Consider the following 7,203-nt stretch of genomic DNA (forward strand, 5'->3'; position numbering starts at 1 on the left):
GTATGCCGTGTTACACCGGCAGCAGTCTCATTCATCTAGTGCTGATTGGAAATTACAAGATCTACCTAATAGCTCTTAAAAATTTGTCTTCTGTTTCAACAAGACAAAGTGGTTTTTTTGTTTGTTTCTAACTAAGAAGCCTAAGTGATATATTATTTTTACAAGTTTATATCACTTTACACTTTTTGAAAAGCTATTTAAATTATATTTAGGTGCTTTTTTCAAATTAAAAAAAATTAAATGTTAACTCCATATATGGGATTTTTTATACTAATTGGAATAATCAGGTACAAATGGAGGTATCCTGTTATTACAGAAGTTTTAATAATAATTGGAATGGAATGTATAGTAGAGATTTAAAGTGTTCTGTCCTATTGAATGTGGGTAATATGTTAGTGCATATATTGAAATGTATTCGTACATGCTGTTAATCCATTTGTCTTCTTAGGAATTATAAACCATAGAGATCATTATTTTTAAATTTGCTACCTTAAAGATTTTTACTTTCAAAATATGAAAAATTTAAACTGATGACCATATTAGCATTCTACTGATACATAATACAATAACTCAAAACTTAGTAACTTAAAACAATTATTATATAACACCTTTTTCAGTGTCTGTGGGTGATAAATTTAGTAGCAACTAGTCTGATTCTCCTAACTCAGCAGCTTTAATGAGGTAGCAGTCAGATGTGAGCTGAAGCTGCAATCATCCAAAGTCCTTCCTGCGTCTGGAAGATTTGCTTCCAAGGAGGCTCTCCCTTCTCACCGACGCGTTGTTGGTGTTGGCTGATGGTGGGAAGCCTCAGTTCCCATCCTGTGTGTGCCTCTCTGTGAGACTGCTTGAGTGTCCTCCTAGCATGGCACCTGGCTCCATCCAGAATGAGAAGTCCAAGAGAGCAGAATGATAGTTGCGCTCTTCTTAATGACTGATCCTTAGAATCAGAGTCACGCTCCTTCACTTTCAAAATGTTGACTAATTGATCAACTTTGATTCCATGAGGGATAATAAATACATGGAAGCAAAGATCATCAGGGGCAATCTGAATGGCAGGTTACCATAAAAAACAGTGAATTAATTATTTTATTAAAAAAAAGTAAGTTATTATTTTTACTTTTTGAGTTTCTATGATTTGTTTTCATCATGGGATAATTAGATAAACTTATGTTAGAGATAGAGTATTTATTTATTTGTTTATTAATTTGTTTGCTAATAATTTATAACAATTCCTTGTGAAAGTTTATCATTTGCACAAAAAATAAAATTTAAATGAAGACATTTATACTCGTATTTCTTATTAGTAAGGAAACCCAAGATGTATCACGACAAATGTTTTATAGCTAGGTTTTATTGATACTGGGAATAGAACTAGGATTTCCTAAACTGTGACTTAACCTTTTCCCCGTGTACATTTTTATGCATAGAAGAACCAACATGTTTATTAATATAATCTATTTTAAAAATAACTATAAAAGAGTGCTTATTTTTCTCACATACTCTCTTTTCTTTCTCAATTATTTTTATTTCATAACTTATTCAATTATAAATTCACAAAAAACATATCGATATTATATAAAATGTCAAGTACACATAAGGAATAGCTACTGTATATATATTAAAGTCTAAATGTCAGTACTTTGGAGAATATAACAAATGTCTAAATAGCTTTCGTCTAATAAGTCTTTCAGGTTCCTATCAAAATAAAATCACATGCAGAAAACAAAAGTAATAGAACAATATAATATAGTTAATCAAACTGGATACATGCAAATTGGCAGATAAGTACTAACCCTTATTTTTTTCTATTAATTATAATTGTTTGTTGACCTCAGAGACTACTACTAAGAAAATAGCAAAATCATCTGATTTAAAATATAATTCTCTTCCCTACCATCTGAGAGAGAGAACAAATGAAGAGGAAACTGATGGGTGGCTAAATACTTCTTCAGTTATCTAACCAGTCTTCAATATTAGAGAGTCAGCTGGATCTGTTCCTTCAATAGTTAAGGAGGGAAAACTTGGAGGGGAAAAGGTGAAAAAGTTTTGCCTTTATAATTGTGGTATAATAAATAACATACATACATATATACATACATATATACGTGTGTGTGTGTGTGTGTGTATTTGAGGTTGTCTTAGATTTGGTTCATGCACTGAGTCCCTAAAACCGTTGGAATTGCCTGAGTGAAAGTAGTCTTTTTTTATTCATATGAGCCCTTGTCAACCATCCCTGAGTGTATGTTAATAAAGTTTCTTTTTATGGAGCTCCTAGATAGCTTCTGAATGAGAGCCGATCACCAGAAGAAACAATCATGTGAGTAGAGGGTTGGAACTTTCAGTCCCACCCTCCAACTTCCGAGAAGAGGTTAGGGGCTGTAGATTAAATTCAGTCACAATTGGCCAATGATTTTGTCGGTCATGCCCCTGTAATGAAACTCTACGTGAAAACCCTAAACAATAGAATTTGGGAAGTTTTGAGGTTGTCAATCACATCAAAATGCTGGTAGAATTATGGCTTCCATTCCCCAAAGCTTCTGTGCATCTTTTGTATTTGGCTATTCCTGTTGTATTCTTTATAATAAACTGAAATAGTAAAATATGTCCCTTGATTCGGTGAGCCAGCCAGTCAGAAGTGTGGGTTGCCTGTCACCTCATTTGTGACTGGCTTCTTAAGTGAGGGTAGTCTTGTAGGACTGAGCCCTTAGCATGTGTTATTTGCACTAGTCTTAAGTATCAGTATAAGAATTATTTTGGATTGTTGGACATCCAGTAGCTGTTCAGAGAATTGGAGAATTGGTGTGAGGAAATGACATGTATTTAGTGTCAGAAAAAAAAGGTATTACAATAATATTTATTCAACTACTTCATTTAAACCTGGTACTTTTCCAATCTTTTATAAATTATTCAAGTTATGATTGCTTATATTCTGAGGACGTTTGATAAAGCAAGAAAATCCATTAGAGATTTCGAAGGGAGAGTTAAACAAATTTAGATTATAAGAATTGAGAAAAAATCTTAGAGAAGAATGAGATAAAGTACTAGAGCAGTGTTTAAAAGAAAAGGCAAAAACAAAAGCATGGATGAAAGAAAGCGTCATTTGACAATGCTGTGCAATCTTTCTTACAACTGTTAAAAAGAGAGACAACAAACCCCGAAATGGAGTCACTTGTGCTAATTCCACGTTAGCGAACTAAGACCGAATACCTAACCTAATTGCAATTTCAACCTCCCCCAGGAATATAATCTTAACTAGTCAGCCTGGAATTTCCTGCTCTGTACTAGTGACCATAATCTGCCTAATACACACCTTTCCTCTCCCAAAGGAAAGTGACCTTGCTTGAAATAATCCTTTGTTTCGTTTGTCCCTTCCTTCTTTCACTCTCTTTCTGCTATTGAAAAACTTTCCTTTTCTGTACTCGTTGGAGCTTTTCTCCTAATTGCTAGAATCCTTGCATAAAGCCAATAAGATCATCAAACTTATTCAGTTGAATTTTGTATTCTAACACAACTAAAACGAAATGTAAAGTTGCTTCTTACATACTGTGGAATTTCTAAAAGCAGCTCAAGGGGAGAGAGAGAGAGAGAGAGGGAGAGAAAGAAAGAGAAGAGAGAGAGAGAGAGAGAGAGAGAGAGAGAAGAGAGAGAGAGAGAGAGAGAGTTACTGAATAGAATAAAGCCATCACTCCTAGAGATGAGGGTACTTGGGGAAATGTCAAGAGGCTAAAAACAGTGGGAGAATCAGCACTATTTTGAATTAACTTTACAATCCCAAAAAGTGTTAAAGTATCTGGAAGATACTTTTGAAACATAAATCTAACATAGGATTTTATGAAGTTTGCAAACACATGCACCATTAATTACTAAGGTACCTGCTTTATCGGTAGAGTTTTTAGATTGAAGCAGTAATTTTTAAACTTTTGTTTCATTTCATTTTTAATTTACTAGCTGCATTTGCCCAGACATGAACACCTTAGTCTATCTATATCAAATACTTATGTTATCCTAGGGAAGGGGAAAAAATCCCTTTTAAATATAATTCACCACTTCCCGAGTAATAAAATAAAGTCATGATTATGTAATAAGGTAGGAAACACTGCTTAAATCATGAATTTACTTTGGGAATGTATTTTATAACTTTCTCTGTGTCTTTATTCCCAAGACCTATGGTTAATTTGTTTCATCTAGGTTAAAAGCTAAGATAGTGGAATCAAAATAAATCTATGCTCAAGCTAACAGTAAAAAGCAATGTGCAGCCAGCATAGTGGCTGCCTAAAGCTTTAACACAGCGCTTGTGCGTTTCATATACACAAAGAAAAATTAAATTGCCCCTTACATTTCTATTTTGTCTTTCTGTGTTGAATAGACTGTAAGATACATGAATTTACATTTTAAAATGATTTATATACTGAAAGAAAAACTATTATCAGGAATTAATGATCTAGAGTTTACCTTTCCAAATGTTAGACTATTTTGTCTCTTGCAAGGAAAACCATTACAATTAGTAGTTATTTATTTTCATCACTGCTTTGATTCTCAATAATAAATATATATGTCAAGACATTCAAAATATTGTATTTCTTTCCTCATGACTGCAAAATACATTTTATTTCTATTTTACATATGAGCAAGCAGAGCTTTATTCTTACATTTTCATTTATTAGAAAAAAATCTGTGAATTGACTTTTATATTAGTCAGACTTCTTTAGAGGAACAGAACCATATATATATAATGGTATATATAACCAAATATATATATATATATATATATATATATATAACCAAATATATATATATAACCAAATATATCAATTCAAATGCTATATATATATATATATATATATATATATATATATATATATATATATAACCTTTTGCAGTAGATATAAAGTTATCTACTATAAAGGAATTGGCTGATGTGATTATGGAGGCTGATAAATCCAATGATCTGCTGTATACAAGCTGGAGGCCCAGAAAAGCTGGTAGTGTGGTTCTAACCTGAAGGCCTGAAAACCAAGAGACCTGATGGTAAAACTTCTAGTTCAGTCCTTAGGCCTGAGCACCAGGAGCAATGATGGTATCTCAGTGCAAGGGCAGGGGAAGACCTGCTCAAGCAGGCAGGCAGAGAAAGGAATTCTCTCTTCCTCCTTTTTGTTCTAGTCAGGCCCTCAGTAGATAGGATAATGCACATCCACACTGAGTAGTACAATCTGCTTTACAAGGTCTATCAATTCAAATGCTATTCTCATCCAGACACATCCTCACAGACACACCCAGAAATCACGTTTAGCCAAATGTCAGAGAACCCTATGACATAAAATTAATTATCGCAAAATAAATCACAACTTTTATGTTTAAAATCCTGATAGGTTCTTTGGAAACTATGAAGTGGTATAACACATGATTCCTCTTTATTAGAATTTATCTTGATGGCAGGATAAGAGAGAGAATAAGAGAGAAAAGAGAAAAATGGAGAGAGATGGAGAGAGAGAACAGTGTAAATATGTATTATTAGATAATGTATGTGATAATTGTACATTAACGGCTATTGGTTAAATAAGTACAGGGAGAAACAAGAATAGGTTCAATGAAAAAATGGGATTTGAGTCGGCACTTGAAAATGTTCAGCTGAAGAGAAGGACGTTTCTTAATGCGAGGAAGACATACAGGGAGGAATGAAGAGAATAAATGCTAAATACATTTAGGGCATGATAATTTGGAAATTATATTCCTGGAGCAGATGGTTCATGAAGGAAAGAATGGCATATGGGTATATATGATTCAGACAAAGGGGTCTTACCTGCCAAGACCAAAGTGGTTGTTTTTATCCAGTAGCTAATTAGCAGATATGATGAATTTAAAGTAGTTTGCTAACGATACTTGTTTTGGAGACCTTGTTTTGTGCTGGTGTGCTAAAGAAAATAGTTTTATACATCATAAAATATGATACTTGAGGTTACCTGTGTGGCTTACAATTTAATATAGATAGATATATTGCAGGTTTTAGAAATTCCTTGGCACCTTGTCAAAACATTGAAACCACTCTGAAATGTTCAATAAGATGAAAGAGACACACTACCCAGAGAATCCTTCAAAACCTGCTCTTCAACTTGCCATTCATATACTAGGTGGACGGCATCAACTTAGTACTGAATCAAAACCAGGATTATATCAGTTGACCATTTCATCCAAAGTACTATTTTACAGATAAAGAAAATGAGGCCCCCAGAGGCCAGCCACACCACTTAGGATTCTATTTTAAGCCATAACTCTCCCCACTATGTCATGCTTTCTAAAGCAAAGCAATACACCCTGTCTATTCACTCAAATTTCTATGTCTATTCTTCATAAAAATCAGAAGTAACAGATTTCATTTATAATGAGAAAAACAAATTTTTTTCTACTATTTCTACTTTCTTGAAAGCAAAGCCAATAGTATTATGAGACATAACTGTATCTACTATTGATTTGGTGGTGCTGGTGGAGAAACAAGGAGGTGGAAGAGTGGATGAGAGGCAAGACAATTTTAATATAAGACTGTTTCAAGGAAGTTTAATAGATTAATATCTATTCTTTGACAATTGAGTTAAGTACATAACATTCTTATCTACTTAAAATAAATTGGATCTCGTAATGATCTTATAAACTGAAAAGGAATTTATTAATATGTTTCTTAATTTAATAATGATAGATCTTCTTAATATATTAATAAGAATTAATTAATGATGATTGTGACAGTGGAGAAATACCAATTATAATAATCGTGACTTGAAAAAATGTTAACCACAGCATAACTTTTAATAAGTTCGAATTTTAAAATTGTCAACATGAAATTAAAATAATATTAATATTGATAATGAAGATTCATGTAGAACCTTCTTTGTCTGGTGACATTTATCTCCATTATCTTCAGTCTTCGTATAAGTCTTGTTAGTTAACCAGAAGTGTTTCAGTTTTGTGCTGGGAAAACATGGGTTTGAGATCAAAAATTTGCCCACTGCTACAGAAGGTGAAAGTGCTGAGATTTGAATTCAAGTTCGTCTGACTCCCAAGGCTATGACCTCTTCTTCTATCGCATTTTCTCCCTAAAATTATTCTATATTTTGGGGATTTTTTAAATCTTGATTTTAGAAACATTTTAGCAATAAGACACACCAGGTACAATAATGGAGATCAATGTATCAGCTTTGGAAAATATGGTGT

Source organism: Pteropus vampyrus, unplaced genomic scaffold (genome assembly GCF_000151845.1).
Source record: "Pteropus vampyrus isolate Shadow unplaced genomic scaffold, Pvam_2.0 Scaffold5, whole genome shotgun sequence".
NCBI classification, from domain to species: domain Eukaryota; kingdom Metazoa; phylum Chordata; class Mammalia; order Chiroptera; family Pteropodidae; genus Pteropus; species Pteropus vampyrus.